Source organism: Callithrix jacchus, chromosome 19 (genome assembly GCF_049354715.1).
Source record: "Callithrix jacchus isolate 240 chromosome 19, calJac240_pri, whole genome shotgun sequence".
Lineage (NCBI taxonomy): Eukaryota > Metazoa > Chordata > Mammalia > Primates > Cebidae > Callithrix > Callithrix jacchus.
This window is the reverse complement of record NC_133520.1, coordinates 1244988-1262095: the sequence shown is the minus strand read 5'-3', so window position 1 is coordinate 1262095 and position 17108 is coordinate 1244988. Positions and strand designations below refer to the sequence as shown.

The 17108-nt window shown below is 45.8% G+C and overlaps 1 long non-coding RNA gene across 1 annotated transcript; it reads left to right on the top strand.

The window, feature by feature from the left end:
- Positions 1-9068: 9068 nt before the first annotated feature.
- LOC144580307 (uncharacterized) lies at positions 9069-16771 on the top strand. Its single transcript, XR_013529592.1, has 3 exons — positions 9069-9279; positions 12330-12526; positions 12634-16771. It is a non-coding gene; the product is annotated as an uncharacterized LOC144580307 (long non-coding RNA).
- The last annotated feature ends 337 nt before the right edge of the window (positions 16772-17108 follow it).

Sequence of the window (17108 nt, the reverse complement as noted above, 5' to 3'; positions counted from 1 at the left end):
ATATCTCTGGGCCCATCACCTAGGTGATGTGACTATCTTCTTCTGCCCACAGGGGAGTTGTCACATATCACAGGGCCCATCACCTAGGTGAAGAGACTCTCCTCTTTGTCCTGGATCCCTGAACCAAGTGAGAATTGTGGCATATTGCTGGGGCCTGCACCCAAATGACACAACTCTCCTACCTGAGCAATGCCAAGAAGAGGCATTGTGACATATGTATGGCCCATCACCTAGGGGTTGTGACTCCCTCTCCTGCCTAGATCCTGTAAAAAATGTGTATTGGACACATTACTTGGCCTATCACCCAGGTGATGTCTAAGACCAGGTTTCAGCACATCTGTAGGATGTGACTCCTGTACCAGAACACAGTCACAGGTGGAAATGTGGCTCTTATGCATGGAGTAAGATTATTGTTGAGATTATTACTGGTGTACTTGGGTCCAACTCACACTCATATGCACAGTCAGCCCACAGTGACACTCAGATGAGTCACAGTAAGTGACTCTGTCTGGGCCTTGCCCAGAGGAGGCATTGTGACATATTGCTGAGCTCAAAACTCAGCTGATGTGACAAACCTGTAGGCCCTAGACACAGGAGGCATATTGACGTATTCCTGGTCCAGTATTTAGTTATGTGATTCTCATGCCTAGTTTATGCCTACAGTTTAAATTATGAAATATGCTTATGTTTAGCTCACAGGCATGATAGTAATTCTTACACATGGACCTAGCCAATGAGAGAGATTTTAATGTTCATAGACAGACTTAGAGCCACCTGTATAGTCTCAGGTCCCCTCCTTGTAGAAAGGTCACAGAGAACTATGACACTCCATAAAGTGCATATCCTATTAAGTTCTTGTGTGATACATATGGAGGGTCATAACAGGGCACAGAACACAGGTGAGACACAGTTATGAGGCTGTGACTCCCCTACCAGGACACAGGTAGATTTGAAGCTCTCATGCACAAATATAGTCCAGCATTAAGACTGTGATCACATACTTGGACCCAACTCACAGAAATAGTGAACTCTGACACCTGGAGCTGGAGGGTATATGGTGTTGTGAATATCATCCCTGGACCCCCTCAAAGGTGTTTGTAACATATACAATTTTCAATACCTGGGAAATTACTCTTTCAGCAGTCTGCCTACTCTTGCCTCAGCAGTCTGCTTGGGCCAAGCCTACAGTTGGGACTGTGACATATACATGGGCTGAGTACATGGGTGATATAACATTCCTGCCTGGGCCTGCCTTCATGAGAAAGTGTTAAATATCTCTGGGCCAATCACCTGGTGATGTGACTCTTCTTTCTAGGCTCATTTACAGAAAGCATTCTGACATATCTCTGGGCCCATCACCTAGGATATGTGACTCTACACTCTTGGCAGGGGTTTGCCCATTGATGATTGTTATATATTACTGCACCCATCAACTAGGTGATATGACTCTCCTTTCTGAGTTAAACCATAATTAAAGGGGGCATTATGACATTTTGCTGTACCCAGCATCTAAGTGATGTGACTCCTCTTTTCTGCCTGGGCATTGTAACATATCACTGGGCCAAGCAGCCAGGTGATGTAACTCTCTCCCTGGGTCCTGCCCACAAGGAAAATATTAACATTTGTTTCCTCACATTCAGGTGATGTAAACTTCTGCATGGTCCCTCCCCATATGTGAGACTGTGCCATATACCAAGGCCCAACTCATAGGCATAATGCTTGTTCTTTTACCTGGACCAAGGCAATAGAAAATATTGACTCTTCCACCTAGGCTTAAGGAAATGGGCAATTTACTGGGTCTTTTGTCTTGTGGAAAGGTCACTGATTTCAACACTCATACATATTTTATAAAGTCCCTGAGTGGCATGGAGAGTGTTATAACAGGGCCCAGCAAAAAGGTGGGATTGTGACTCTTATAGGCACACACAGCTAATGGTAAGAATTATTAATTTTTCACGTGGACATAGCCCACTCACTATTGAGGTTCTGAATCTCACAGTCAGAGGCAGTCAAAAGTTGGAACTGTGACTCTCATATGTAAATCTCTTTCACAAATAAAGATGATGACTATCAGACAAATATTCAGCACACATGTGAGGCTGTTACTCTCCTACCAAGATAAAGTCTGCAGGTGGTCTTGGGGCTCTCACACATGAGTCCAATTCACCATTGAGATTCTGACTTGCATACTTGTTCCTAACTCACAGCTGTTCACTCTCATATCTGGTGTTGGAACCAGTGTGGAATTGTGAATCTAATCTCTGGACATTCCTGCAGGTGTGATTGTGACATAGACCTTTAGTCCAGCTCCTGATATTTGACTATTTTGCCTAAATAAAGCTTACAAATGGGACAGTGACATACATTTCACCCATATAAGTTGGGAATGTGACTCTTCTCTCTTGGTCCTATTAGGGAAAATTTTGACATATCTCTGGGCCTATCACCTAGGTGACATTACCATCTTTTTCTACCTGGGTCATGTCCACAGGAAAACTTGTGGACGCATAATATAGCCTATCATTTAGATTACATGACTCTTCCCTTCTGCCTGGGCCTTACTTCCAGTAGGAAATGTGATATATCACTGGACCCTGCACCCAAATGATGTGACTCTCCTGCCTGGATCCTGTCTACAGTGGACATTGTGACTCTCACAGGTAAATTCAGCAAAAAATTGGGATTGTCACCTTTACCTTCAAACATAGGCACAGCCCACTGATGAGGTTATACATCTTACATGTAAATGAATACCAGGGTTGGAGTTGTGACTGTCAGATGTAGATTTGGTCACAGGTTAAACTGTAAGTCATTTTATGACACAACTCACAGGCACAGTGTTATTTCTTCTACCTGAATCTATCTAATAGAAAAGATGTCGGCTCTCCCTGTTAGGCTTAGGGCAATGGGTGTGGTTCTGGGTTTTCCACTTGCACAGAGGTCACAGAGAACTGCAACAATTATGCATACTATATAATGCCCTAGGGGGAAACAGGGAGTGTCATAACACAGCTCAATTTCATAAGAAACCGAGGTTGTTATTTGCATATGCACAACCAGCTGACAGAATTGTCACCCTCACACATGGACAGATCCCACTGGTGAGGTTCTAACTTTGACTTGTGAACATAGTGCACAGTTGAAGTTGTGACTGTCACATGTGGGTGTGACCACAAGTAGGATTGTGACTCATTTCTGGACCGAGATTGCAGGCATGATGATGACTCCCACCTGGAGCAGCCAATAAATAAGATGTTGACTCTCATTCCTGGGCTTAGGATAATGATTGATATCATAATCACACGAAGTTCTCAGTGTAGGATTCCAATTTCAAGCATATTGTGCACAGCTCTCATATGGCACACACAGTGTCATAACAGGGCCAAAATTACAGAGAAAATTGTGATGCTTATATGTATACACAGCCATATGGACACAGATCACTCTTGAGGTTCTGAATCTCACACCCAGAGGCAAAGGAAAGAAATTTTGACATGCATACATGCATCTTGTCAACAGGTAGAAGAGTGGCTCTTTAAGACCAAGAATTAGCAGCATGGTAAGTCTGTGCCTATTTCACAGGAACACTGTTTGCAGGTGGGAATGGAGCTCTCATGCACAGATCCTCTTCAGTGTTAAGACTGTGTCTTATGTACTTGAATGCAACTCATCAGAAGTGTTGACTCTCATACCTACAGCTAAAAAATATGTGGGACACTGAATCTTATTCCTGGAACTTCCTGCAGGTATCATTGTGGCATATACTTTCACTGAGCGCTTAATTTATTTTACTATTTTGCTTGGATCCAGCCAATAGTTGGAATTGTGACATACACCTTGGTCAAATACTTACATGATGTAACTCTCCCACCTGGCCCTTCCCCACAGAATGCATTGTGACATATCTTTGGCTTGTAACCTAAGTGATGTGACTCTAATTTCCTGCCTGATTCTGGCCTCCACTGAGAATGAGAATTGTGACATATTGCTGGGCACAGTACCTAGGTTATGTGACTCTTCTTTGCTGCTTGTACCTGCATTTAGAAGGGATTGTGACACATTTTTAGGCCAAGAACCTCAGTGATGGGACTCTCTTGCCTTAGCCCTGCCCTCAGGAAAATTTATGACACAACTCTGGTCTATTTCAGGAAAAATAATGACATTACCCCATGTCCTGCCTGGGCCAGTTCAAAGGGGTCATTGTGACATATCTCTAAGAACATCACAGTGATGTGACTTTCTCTTTTTCCAGGGTCCTGGTCCCAGTAGAAATTGTGACATAACACCAGGCCCATACTGTAGGTTACTCATGTAACTCTTCTAACTTGTCTGGTTTCTGCTTACAAGAAAGACTGTGTCATATGGCTGGGCCCATCACCTAGTAAATGTGATTCACTTTTTCTTCCTATGCCCTGTCATCAGTGATGATTGTGACAAATCTCTGTGTGAGACAAAATCTCTGATTGAAAAAATCAAGATTTTTTCTTGCCTGGGCCTTGCTAACAGAAAGCATTGTGACATATCACTAGGCTCAGCATCGAGGTAATGTGACTCTTATTGCTGCCTGGACCCTACTTACAGAAGAAATTGTGACATACAACTAAACCAAGAACTCAGATAATGTGACTCTCCTGCCTGTGCCCTTTATTTTCCTGCCTGATCCTGACCTCCGTTGAGAATTACAGGTAAGGTCACATCACATAGGGGATTGTGAAATATCACTGGGCCTAGCACCAATGTGATGTGACTGACTCTTCTGTCTTGTCCCTGCCCACAGGTGAAATTAGGACATATACCTGGGCCCATATTTCAGGCACAATGATGACTCTTATACATGGACACAGCCAATAGGAGGTATTTTGACTCTCATAGCCAGACTTCAGGCCACAGGCAATGTCATGCCTCTTACTTGTATAGACTTCATAGAGAATTACAACACTCAGGCCTATTGTATAAAGCTCTAGACTGATACAGAGAGTTTTATAACCGGGCTCAGCTAACAGGTAAGATTGTGACTTTCATATGCAGACCCAGCTGACACAATCTTAATACTCACACATGAATAGAGCCTACTAATTACTTAATCTTACACACAGAAAACAGTTGCAAGTTGGAATTGTTACTCCTATATGTGGATCTGGTCACAGGTGGCTTGGTGACTCCTGAATCATCAGTCAGCAGACCTGTGAGGCTGTGACTCCATGACTAGAACACAAAATCTGCAGGTGGGATTGGGGCTTTTATGCACAGTTCTTATCCATTGTTGAGATTGTGACTTCTGTACTTCAACCCAACTCACAGGAGGAGTTGCCTCTCTCACCTGAAGCTAGGACTTGTGTGGGACTGTGAAACTCATTTCTGTACATTCATGAGTGTGATTCAAACATATACCTTTGCCTGGAACCTGAGTGATTTGACTCTTTCTGAGACCCAGCCCACAGATAAAGTTGTGACATAAACCTGGATTAATCACCTAAGTAATGTGAAACTTTTCCCTGGGCCCTGCCTATAAAGGGCATTTTTATTCATATCAGTGAGACCAGAATTCACCCAGGTTATGTGACTCCTCTGCCTAGACTCTGACTACAAAGGGCATTGTTACTTATCTCTGGGTCCATCACAAAGGTAATGTGACTTCCTTCTACTGCATTGGTCCTGCACTTAGAGTGCATTGTGACATACAGCTAGGTACTGAACCCAGGTAATGAGACACTCCTGCCTGGGTTCTTTCTACTGGAAGCATTATAGCACATCACTTAGCACAATACGTAGGTGATGTGATTCTGCTCTCTCACCTGTCCTCTGCCCACTGAAGTGATTGTGACCTATCACTGAGCCAAGAACCAAGGTGATGTCACTCTCCTGCCTTGGCTCTGCTCATGAAGGTCATTGTGACATATATCTAGGCCAATCATCTAGGTGAAGTGAGTGTCCTCTCTTACCTAAACTCTGTCTACAGGAAAGATTTTGATAACACTGGACCCAGTACCTTCTGCCAGAGTTCTGCACACAAGGAGGATTTTACATATCCCTGGACCAGTACACAGTTGATGTGCCTTTCCTGCTGTCTCTCTGTCCAGAGTTGGTATTGTGTCCTGGGATCTGGGGCCAAATCACAGGCACAATGATGACTTTATTATTGTTACTATTTTGAGACACAGTCTCACTTCGTTGCCCAGGCTGGAGTGGAGTGGCATGATCTCAGGTCACCATACCCTCCACCTCCTAGGGTTCAAGTGATTTTCAGGCCCCAGCCTCCTGAGTAGATGGTATTTCAAGCACACAACATGTTTTTTTGTTTTGTTTTGTTCTGTTTTCTTTTTCCTAGAGACAGGGTTTTGCAATGTTGGGTAGACTAGTCTTGAACTCCTGACCTCAACTGTCCCACCTACCTGGGCCTTCCAAAGTGCTGGGATTACAAGTGTAGGCCACTATGACTGGCCAATGGTGACACTTATACCTGAAGCCAAGACAGGTATGGGATGGGAAATTATCAATGAAACTTTTTACAAATGTTATTGTGAAATATACATTTGTCCAACATGTGAGTGATTTGACAATTGACTCCAGATTGGGTCCAGCTTACAAATAAAATTGTGACACATACCTGGGCCAAGAATTTAGTACATATGACTTCTTTGAATGGGCCCTGCTCTCAGATAGTACCATCACACAGAACCCAGAACCTAGGTGATATACTTTTTTCTTCTACAAGGGCCTTGCTAACAGTAGGAATTGTGACATATTGCTGTCCCCAGCACATAGGAGGATGCCAAGAGAAACCAATTGGCACAGTGAAGCTCCTGCCACATCAGAACTGATACAGAAGCTGGCTCAAAATGGTACTGAGGACAAAAGGACAAATGTCCTGCTATGGATCTTACATAGGCCCCTATCTCATGACTACCCTATGCACCCTCCCAGCTTCATCCGCCATGACCCTGCCACAGAACAGCCATTATTTTTTTTTTTTGAGACAGAGTTTTGCTCTTGTTGCCCAGTCTGGAATGCAGTGTCATGATCTTGAATCACTGCAACCTCTGCCTCCCAGGTTCAAGCGATTCTCTTGTCTTAGCCTCCCGAGTAGTTGGGAGTACAGGTGCATGCCACCACACCAGGCTAATTTTTGTATTTTTAGTAGAGACGTGGTTTCATCAAATTGGTCAAGCTGGTCTGGAAATAGTGACCTAAGGTAATCTGCCCACCTCAGCATCCCAAAGTGCTGGGATTACCGTTAGTTTTTAAAGAGGGCACAGCTTGATGTCCAGGAATATAGAGAGGTCAGCCTAGACAATGAGTATGCAGTAAGTGCAATAAGCTTCTCTCATCACAGTGACCACAACGTCGCCAGGGGATGGATCCCTGAGGCTGGGAGAAGCCCTCTGCAACAATGTGTTTGTATGGTAGCTCCAGTCTGATCTCTCAAGGAGGTCGACAGGGTGGTCTCCAAATGCCAGGATTTGCAGAGGACTGACCAAGATAAAGAAAGTTCAGGCAGAGTCTTGGAGAACAAGCAGGGGATCACAGCCTTAGGCCTGCCAGGACCGTGTGCAGGTGAGTTTCCCCCAAAGTCATGACCCCTGTGATATTGAGGATAGGCCTGCCTGTGGGTCCATAGGCTGCTGTCTGAGCTGAGGGTCATTGCCACAGAGAGCAGAACCCCACAGCCTCAGGGGCTGCCTGGAAGTGGGTGCTTCTGTGCCACTGTTGCATGTCTGGGTGCGTATGTCACTCTGTCTCCTCTCACCCTATCTGTCTTTCTCTGTCTGTGTGTGCATGTGCCTGTGTGTTTGTGTCTGCTGATGTCTGTGTGTGTGTTGGAAGAAATGTGACCTGTTAGCTAGAGGGTGGATGCTTGCATGATGACCTCTCTTTGGTAAGCTTTTTCTTTGGCATCTCTGCCTGGGTAATTTGGCTGGTTGTCAGTAATTTTCCCCACAGTTTAATTTGGGATTTGTGAAGACCTGGGTACCATGGGGACCTGCTTGTTTCATCTAGGTTGAGCAGCAGGAGAACATGGTGGCCTTTGCTTTCTAGGAGAGGTGGTGTTGCATTTCATCTGTACTTTCTGTCTCATTCTTGATGAACATCTGTTTCCTCTGCTCCTTGGTGGGATTGCCTGTCAGCCCTGAATCTTGTGGCTGCCACAGATGTCAGAAAGCCAAAGGGATTGGGTTTTGGCTGGGTGCAGGGGCAGTTGCCTCAGGGCTACCTAGTCAGTGGAGCAGTGGGAGTGGGGTGTACTTTGCAGAAACTTCTCTTCTCCTCCAGCAGGCATCCCTGAATGTGGCTTAGACTGCAGCACAGGCTCTCTCCTGGTTCCCAGGTGTGCTTGCTTTTTCTTGGGGAGTCTCCAGTGCCCTCTGGGTGCATGCCTAGACATCATTGACAATCTCGCCATCAGAGGCTGACTCCATCTTCTCTTGAGGGACACCAGTTCCACGTGTGGTCACATTTTCTCTACCTTGGACATGCCTCTGTTCCTGTTTGCACAGGTCCTAGACAGCAGTGTGGGGAATACAGAAGCCCCTGGGCTTTGCAGATTGGGCTGGCCATTGCTCCACCCAGCGAGGAGGAGGATGGAGGAAGTGAGTTCTTGGGTCAGTAAATTTTCAGCTGACATCTCTCATTGAGGCCCGTGGAATCTCTTTGTGCCCCAGTGAGTCCCTCCCCACCTCATCAGATTTTCACCCCATTACTGCTGACCCAGTGGGATCCTCCATCAGATCGGTAGAGGAGTCTGGAGATCCCAGCCAGCGCGCTGAAGCTCCTCCTCCACTGAAACCAAACCAGAAGGCGGCTCAAGGAGGTCCTGAAGACAGGAGGCCCAGGGGTCTGGGCCTGGATCTAGCATAGCCCCTTCTTTCACGCCTCACCCTGCCCTCCCCAGTCCTCATTCACCGCTGCCTTGCCTGCTGTATACTCCGCTGCCTCAGCACCGCGGCATTTTTGAAAGGGGCCACAGTCTGACTTCCAGAATTAAAGCGCCAGTTGGCCTAGCCAATGCACATGCGCGAGGGACACGCGGATTCGCGCGTCACAGTGACCCCCACCGTCTCCTGGGAGATGGGACACTGAGGCTTGGTAAAGCAGGTGAAGCAGGAGGCAACAGTGGGTCGGTGTCGAGGCTCCCACCTGACCTCTCCAGGGGGTCGACAGGAAGTTTCCTGGATGCCAGGAAAATGCCAGGGGTGGCGGAAAGTGACAGGGATGAAGAAACCTCAGGTGGAGTTTCAGAGAGCGGGATCTCAGCCTCAGGCAGGCCCAGACGGTGTGTGGGTGAGTCTCCCCAAAAGTCATTACCCCTGTGATCTTGAGGAGAGGCCTGCCTGTGCCCATTGGTGCTCGCTGACCTGAGGGTCATTCTCCCGGAGAGCACAGCCTGGAACCCGGCAGCCTCCGGGGATGCATGGCGGTGGGTGTTTCTGTGCCACTGCTGTATGTCTGTGTGTGTACGTCTCTCTTTCTCTCCTCTCTCTCTATTCCTGTTTCTCTCTCTCTCCCCGCGCCATCTCTTCCTTGGTCATTTGGCTGGTTGTCATTTTTCTGGCTGTTCAAATTTGGGTTTGTGAAAGCTTGGGCCACCTGGGGAGCTGCCTCAGACACGCAGGGGTTGAAATCTCCTCCCCCTTGTGAGCAACCTCTTTTTTAAGATCAAAACTGGCACACCACACCTAGGGACAAAAGCCTCTCAAGAGCTCATTGTCCTCTTGCAGGAGGGATGCAGACTGAGGTCAAAGGAGGTGGTTCTAGATGGTTCTTACTCCTCCAACCCTTTTCTCTCATTGAGAAATGTTGCCCCACGGTGACACAGGCTTGGAGAAGAAGTCAGGAACAGGACGTGGCAAGCATCTCTGTTACTCAAATGCTGGCCTTTCAGGCCAGTCACCCTTTGGGAAGTCCTTCTTCCTGAATGCCATGGCGGTGGCATTGTGCTGTATCCTGCCTGGGATCTGGCCTCTGTTCGGTCCTCCCTCTTGCTGTCTGCCATGTATCTGAGGGGTCTAGATCCTCCTTGGTCTAACTCAATGTCTTCAAGAAATAACACTTTTGAGTTCATCAGGTTGAAACTTTTTAAAGATCTGTTTAATGACTGTTTTTTTCTCCAAACCTATTTCTATAGATTGGGTAGCCATGATGATCCTGGAGCTCTGGTCTTCATAAGTGTCTCAGATATGGAAGCTCCTTTGGTCTCCATGTCCCACCTGATGGTTGCCGGTTTTATTTAGGATGTGCAGTAGATGACCATGGTGGGCCTTTGCCTTCTTGGAAAGGGGGTGTTGCCAGTGGGGATTGCACATACTCCTGGACCCTGCTCCCAAATGATGTGACTCTCCTGCCTGGGCCCTGCCCACAGGAGATTTTCTGTCTCATTCTTGAAGCACATGTGCTTCCTCTGCTCCTGGGTGGGACTGCCCCCCACTATTTAATCTTTTGGGTGCCAAAGATGTCAGGGAGCCAAAGAGACTGTTCTAGTGGGGTGCAGGGGAGGTTACCTCAGGGCTACATAGTTGTTGCATTGCTGGGGTGGGGTGTACTTTGCACAAACCTCTCTGCTCCTCTGGCAGGTGTCGCTGAATGTGGCTTTAACTCTGGCACAGGCCCTCTCCTCATTCCCAGGTGTGCTTCAGTTTTCCTTGGCTTTCTTTGGTGGGGTCTCCACTGCCCCCTGGGCACATGCCTGGACATTATTGACCTCACTATCTCCATCTTTTCTTGTGGGAAGCCAGTGCCACGTGTGATCACATTTGCTTTACCTCAGACTCACCCTTATGCCTGTTTGCATGCGTCTTGGGAAGGAGTGTTGAGATGCGGGAGCACCTGGGCTTTGGAGACTGGGGCAGGCCATTTCTCTGCCATGGGAGGAGGAAGGAAGAAGTGGGCTCATGGATCAGTGAATTTTCAGCTGACACCATGTCTTGAGTTACGTGGAATCTTTCTGTTCTCCAGTGAGGTCCTCCCCACCTCACCATATTGTAACACCATCCCTTTTGACCCAGTGGAATCCAAAATTGGATCCTTAGAGGAGTCTGCAGATCCCAGCCAGCACCTTGAAGCTCCTTCTCCACCAGAAACCAAACTGGCAGATGGCTCAAGGAGGTCCTTAGCACAGGACTCTAAGTTGTCCAGCCCTGGGTCTTGCACAGTCTTTTTTCCCCTACCTTCCCTTATCACCCCATCCCCACTTGGGCCATCATATTTCTCACAGTGTCACCATGCTGGAGTGCTGTGGTGTGACCTTACCTCTCTGTAACCTCATCTCCTGGGTTTAAGTGACTTTCATGCCTCAGTCTCCCCAAGTAGCTGGGATTACAGGTACACACCACCACACCCAGCTAATATTTTGCATTTTTAGTGGAGGCAGGGTTTCACCAGGATGGGAAGATGGTCTCAATCTCCTGACCTCATGATCCACCCACCTCATCCTCACAAAGTGCTGGGATTACAAGTGTGATCCACCATGCCAGGCCACCACTGCCATTTTTAAAAAAGGTTGTATCCTGACTTTCAGGAGTGGAGTGTGAGTAGTACTAGCCAATGTGCAGGCACAAGCCAGTTCTCCTCTTAGCGACCCCCACTGTTGCCCTGAGGGATGGGTTCCTGAGACTTGTGGAAGCAGGAGCCCTCCATCACAGTGAGTCATTGTCGAGTCTCCAGCCTGACCTGAGATGTGGTCTGTTTTCTGGGATCTGCCAACAGAGGGCATGGTGACATATTTCTAAGTCTAACACACAAATGCTATGACACTTTTGACTGAGTCTTGCCTACTAGGAGAATTGTGACATATTCATTCACCCAGTACCTATGTCTTGTTAGTCTCCTTCTTACCTAGGCCCAGCCCACAAGGGCAATTGTGACATTTTACTGCACTGAGCACCCAGGTGATGTTATTCTTCTGCCTAAGTTCTGAAAGAATTTTGACTTACTCTTGGTTCAGCACCCAGGTGATGCAACATGTTTTTCAGTCCACACCCACAGGTGTGATCTTGACATATACCTTTACCTAGCACCTGAATAATTTGCCTCTTTTGCCTGAGCTAATCTCACATATAGAATTGTGACATACACCTAACACAAGCACCTAGGAGATGTAACACTTCCTCTTTTGTGCTGACCTCAAAGGAAATTGTGATATCTAGCTGGGCCCATCACTTTGTGATGTGGCCCATTTCTTTTCCCTGGGCACTGCCCCAGTGGGGATTGTACATATTGCTGGATCCCGCTTCCACATGATGTGACACTCCTGCCTGGGCCCTGCCCACAGGAGGCATTGTACCATATTTCTGATTTTATATCTTAGTTTGTGTAACTCTCCTCTTGTGCCCAAGTGCTGCCCTTAGGTGGGACTGTAACATATGCCTGGATGATGCACCGGAGTGATGTGACACTTTTGCCTGAGCCCTGCCCTGAGGGGATATTTTTACATACTGCTGAACTCAGCACCTAGGTAATGTGACTCCTATCCTGCCTGATCGTCATCACATGGGAAGTTGTGACATATCCATGGTACCAGCTGCAAAGTGAGGTGATTCTCCTCTTCTGCCCGGGTCCCACTTACAGAGGGTATTGTAACATTTTCACCTGGCTCAGCACCAAAGGGATATGACTCTTCTACCTGATCCTTTCCCACAGGAGATAAAATTATGTATTTCTAGACAAGCACCCAGGTGATGTGACTCTTCTGCCTTGTCACTGTTCACAAGCAGGATTGTGACCTATGTTTGGATCCAGCTCACAGGCATGATGACACATTTTATATCTGGACCTAGCCAACGAGAAAGATGTTGACACTTATCCTGCAAAACAGGGAATCAAATAAGATTGTGGTTCTGTACCAGAATAAAGGTCTCCGAGTGAACTTCAGCTCTCATGCATATTGTATAAAGTCCTCCAGGGGCCCAGTGTGTCACAATAGGGTCCAGCACACAGGTCATGAATCTCAAAACTGAAGACAGAAGTTAGAATTGTGACTCTAATGTGTAAATGCAGTCCACAGATTGGCTGCACTTTCAGACCAGAATTAAGCACACCTGTTAGGCTGTGGTTTTTCTACCAAGACACAATTTGCAGGTGTGATTGGAGATCCCCTACATGAATGAAGTCAACCATTAAGGTTGTGATGCATGTATTGAGACCCAAATCTCTGGAGATATTGACTTATACCTGAAGATGAGACAAGTCCCAAATTATAAATCTTATTTTTGGATTTTCCTAAAGGTGTAACTGTGACATATACCTTTGCCTTACATCTGAGTGATTTGACTCACATTTGTAGGCCCCGGATGCATGCAGACTGAATTGTTACACATACATGGGCCAAGCACTTAGGTGATGTAAGTCTTCTGCTAGAACAGGGCCCTGCTCTGAGGGAGGATTTTAACATATTGCTGGACTCAGCACCTAGATGACATGGCTCTTCTTCCTGGTCTCTGCTCAGAGTTAAAATTGTGACATGTCTCTAAGCCTAAAACACAGGTACGGTAATGACTCTCATGACTGGACCAAGACAATGTGAGAGATTTTTACTCATCCAGGGTCTTCTACTTGTACAAAGTTCACAGAAAATTATGACACTCACAGATGTTATATAAAGCACTTAGGTTGTACAGTGAGTGTCATAACAGGACCCAACACAGGATAAGAATGTTACACTCCTACATACACCCAGCTGATGGGATTGTCACCCTCACACATGGACAGAGCCCACTGTTCAGACCCTGAATCTTACCTGTAGGCACAGTCTACAGCCGGAATTATGCCTGCCATATGTGCATCCAGCCACAAATATGATGGTGACAAATAATATTTCTGAACTCAGCTCACAGGCATGGTAATGACTTTCATACCTGAACCAGTCAAAAAGGAAATACCGACTCTCATGCCTGCCTTTAAGGCAATGAATAGTACCATGGGATTATACCACCACAAAAGTCTCAGAGCATATTGAAACTCTGAAACTCTCAAACTTTCTGGTACAGAGAGTGTGTTAACATGGCCTAGCACACAGGTGAGATTGTTACCCTTGTATGTACACTCAGCAAACAGAAAGAATTGTCACCCTCTCACATCAACATGCCCCACTGCTGAGGTTCTCAATGTCACATCTGAAGGAAGTTGAAAGTGGAATTGTGACTCTCATATGTTGATCTGATCCACAGGTAGAATAGTGACTTTCAAACCAAGATTCAACACAACTGTGAGAATATGGCTACCACACTGGGACACTGTTTTCAGCTGGAGTTGAGGCTGGATTAACTCCACCACTGAGATTCCGTCTTACATACTTGGGCACAACTCACAAAAGACATTTGCACTCCTATCTGAAGCCTGGAAATTTGCAGGATTGTGAATCTCATTCCTAGACATACCTGCAGGTGTAATAGTACAATGTACTTTTGCCAAGCATCTGATTGACTTTACTCTCTTGTGGAAGCCTAGCCATCAACTGTGAGTTAAGCTTCTGACATATACCTGGGCCAAGCCCCTGGGTGATGTGACCCTCCTGCCTACACTTTTCCCACAGTGGATTTTGTGACATGTCTCTTGGCCCATCAACATAAGTAATGTGACTCACTTTCCTTCCTATGCTCTGCCTGCACTGTGGATTTTGACATATCATTGGGCCCACTACTTTGGAATATGACTCTCCTTGATTTACTGGTTCTTGTTAACAGAAAAAAATGTGACATATTACTGATCCCAGCACCTAAATAGGGTGACTCTTTTTGGCTGGCTGTGCCCTGCTTCCATAAAAACTTTGAAATAATACTGGGCCCAGCACCCAGGTAATGTAATTCTCCGGCCTGTGTCCTGCCTACACTGGGCATTCTGATATATCACTGAGTCTAACATCCAGGTGATGTAACATGTTTGGGGGACCTGCCAACACAGACATTTGTGAAAAAACTCTGGCCCAGCACCCAGATAATGTGACCGTCTTGTCTCTCCATGCACAGGTAGAATTGTAACTTATACCTAGGCCCAGCACACAGGCATGATAATGTCTCTCAGATGTGGAGTCACCCAATTGGAGAGATTTTGACTCTCATAGGTAGGTTTAGGGCAGAAGGTAGAATTCTGGTCAGCTACTTTTAGAAAGGTTACAGAAGGCTCTGACAAACACACATACATTGTGAAGCCCTTGGGTTGTACAGAGAGTATCATAATACAAATCAGAACACAGGTGCTATTGTGACTCTCATAAGCATAACCTGTAGAAAGTTAGGATTGTCACCATTATACATAAATGGAGCCCACTAGTGAGCTCATGAATCTCACATGCAGATTAAGTCCACAGTTGCAATTGTGGCTACCATATGTAAATCTGGTCACAGATAGAATGGTGACTCAATTCTGGACTTAGTTCACAGGCACAATTGTGACTCTAATACCTGGACCTATCTAATAGAAGAGATGTTGACTTTAGTAGCTAGGCTTAGGGTGACAGGTAATGTCCTGGGTTTCTTACTTGTACAAAGGTCGCAGAGTCCTACAACACTCAAGCATATTGTATAATGCCTTCAGGTGGCAAAGAAAGTTTTGAAACAGGGTCTATCACACAGATAAAATTGTGACTCTTGTCTGCACACTCATGACAGGATAATCACCCTCCTACATAAACACAGCTCATTTTTGAGGTTCTGAATATAACACCTGGAAAAAAATGAAAGTTGAAACTGTGACTCTCATATGGATTTCAGACCATAGGTAAGATGATGACTTTTGTATCAAGATTAAACACCCCTGTGAAGCTGTGTCTTTCCTATTAAAACACCGTTGGCACATGAGGATGAGGCTTTCTTGCACAGATCCAGTTGAGATTATGACTCGGGTACATGGACAGAACTCATAAGAGGTGTTGACTGTTGTATTTGGAGCCAGCCCAATCGCACTTTTGTGAATCTGATCTCTGGATCTTTCGGTGGGTGTAATTTTGACATATGCCTTTGCCCAGTACCTGATTAATTTTACTCTTCTTCCTGGGTCTAGTAAGGTATTTGGATTGTGACACTTACCTAGGCCAAGCACTTCAGTGATATGACTTTTCTGCCTGAGTCATTCTCTCAGAGGGAATTTTAAAATATTTACACAGAAATCACCTCTGTGATGTGACATTCCTCTCCTGCCTGGGTTTAGCCCACAAGGGGGATTGTGACATATTTATTGTCCCATCACATAGCTAATATGATCCATCTCTCTTGCCTTGGACCTGCTTACCTGGGGGATTGTGACATATTACTGGGCCCAGCACCTAGTAGATGTGGCTGTCCTTTCTTGACTGTTCCTTTTTGCCTAGGATTGTCACCTTCACATATGAGTGCAGTCCACAGTTGGAACTGTGACTGACAGCAGGCTGAATGGTGACTAATATCTGGAACCAGGTCACAAGCATGGTGTTGACTGTTGTACCTAGACCAAGCCAAAAGAAAATGTTGACTATGGCTAGGCTTGGGGCAATGGATATTGTCCTGGGTTTTCTGCCTAGAAATATCAGAGGACTATGAAACGCTAGCATATGGTATATTTCTCTTAGGTGGTACAGAATATCTCAAAATAAGGCTCACCACACAATTTAAATTGTGACTCACATGCAGGTCTGGTCAAAAGTTAAGTTTGTCACCCTCACATATGGACAATGCCCACTGGTGAGGCCCTGAGTCTGTCATGAATGCAGTCCACAGTTGAAATTTTGACTGTTGTATATGAATTTACTCACAAGCAAGGTGATAACTAATTCCTGGACCCCGTTCACAAGGACAGTAATGAATTTTATACCTGGACACAGCCAATAAAGGAGATGTTGTCTCTTTCTGGGCTTAGTGAAATAAATAAAATTGTGGGTCCATGTAAGCATGTGGGTCTCAGAGAGTATTGTGACTTTTACACATACCTTACAATGCCTTCAGTTGGTACAAAGAGTGTCATAACAGGGCTCAAAGCACAGGTGAGATAGTTACTTATGTATGCACAACCAGCCAACCATATTTTCACCTCTAGAAATGAACACTGTCTACTCTTGTGGTTCTAGGAATTTCACATCCAAAGACAGTCAAAAGCTGGCATTGTTACTATCATGTGTGAACTCTGTACAAAGATAGGATGGTGAC